The sequence below is a fragment of the Lactuca serriola genome, chromosome 4, assembly GCF_051521515.1.
Source record: "Lactuca serriola cultivar US96UC23 chromosome 4, Lser_US96UC23_V15, whole genome shotgun sequence".
Lineage (NCBI taxonomy): Eukaryota > Viridiplantae > Streptophyta > Magnoliopsida > Asterales > Asteraceae > Lactuca > Lactuca serriola.
The window spans coordinates 143,837,623-143,838,724 of NC_136411.1; the positions used below are offsets into that span (position 1 = coordinate 143,837,623).

A 1,102-nucleotide genomic window follows, 5' to 3' on the forward strand; every position below is an offset into this window, starting at 1 on the left:
TTCCATAAACTTCAACAAAATGGTCTCTAGGTCGGGTTTCTTCTCGGCTGGCGGCTGCTCCTTCTGATAAAAGCCTCGACCTGTCTGCCTATACTTCTCTTCTTTTTGCTTCTTATACACTTCATATGGCAGCCACTCCTTCTTTGGTTTCCTCCAGTCCTCATCAAATTTATCCCCACTAGAGTAGCACACTTGAGCTTTTCTGTTCCCAAACTCATCTACATTGTAATCATTGGTCAAGTGTGGACCACTGCATCTCTCGCAACCCACTCTTATGGCATGTATTGACTGGTCCATTTGTGTTATCCTTCGATCTATATTATTCAGCATGGCCATTACAGCTGCTATTTCTTCAGTTTGGGCCCCTCCTCCGCCTTTGATTCCATCTTGCCTGGGGTTGTGGTATTCGCGAGAGTGATTCACGAATTCTTTAATTAGCTCCTTGACCTCCCTTGGATTTTTCTTTGTCAAAGGTCCTTGAGAATCAAGGAGTTGTCTTGTCATAACGTTGACCCCATCATAAAAGATTGACATCTCTTGCTACACATTCAGATCATGCTGAGGGCAATTTCTGAGCAAGCCCTTGTACCGCTCCCATGCTTCGTATAATGACTCCCCCGGCTGTTGCTCAAAGTTGGCTATTGCCTTCTTGAGTTTGGCTATCTTGGATGGCGGGCAAAACTGGTCCAGGAATTGCTCACGCATTTGTCTTGTCATAACTGTCCACGTCGTGGACTCTGTGGCTGACAGAAAAAAATTTTATTTTGCTGAAAAATTAACTTTTTGTGGTTTTTACGCCACAAGAAGGATCGAATAATTTAATGCAAATAAATAAGCTAAAAACTAAGCCGTTCCCCGGCAACAGCGCCAAAAACTTGGTGTGCACAAAAAGTACTCACTAATTTTAATATTTATAACCTAACAAACTTAACTAACTATGCACTTATAGGCAGTGTACCTAGTCAGATTACAGTATAGCTTGGGTAAGTCGGGTGTCGATCACAGGGAACGGTGTTCTAATTAATTTACTCATTATTAAATTAACCTAATTATTAACAAGTTTAAAGGGGTTTTATCTGATTTTGCAAGATCAGATGAACTT

The 1,102-nt window shown here is 41.4% G+C and overlaps 1 non-coding gene across 1 annotated transcript; it reads left to right on the forward strand.

Moving 5' to 3' along the window:
* Window positions 1-550: 550 nt before the first annotated feature.
* LOC145103418 (small nucleolar RNA R71) lies at window positions 551-657 on the forward strand. Its single transcript, XR_013706511.1, has one exon. It is a non-coding gene; the product is annotated as a small nucleolar RNA R71 (small nucleolar RNA).
* Window positions 658-1,102: the final 445 nt, after the last annotated feature.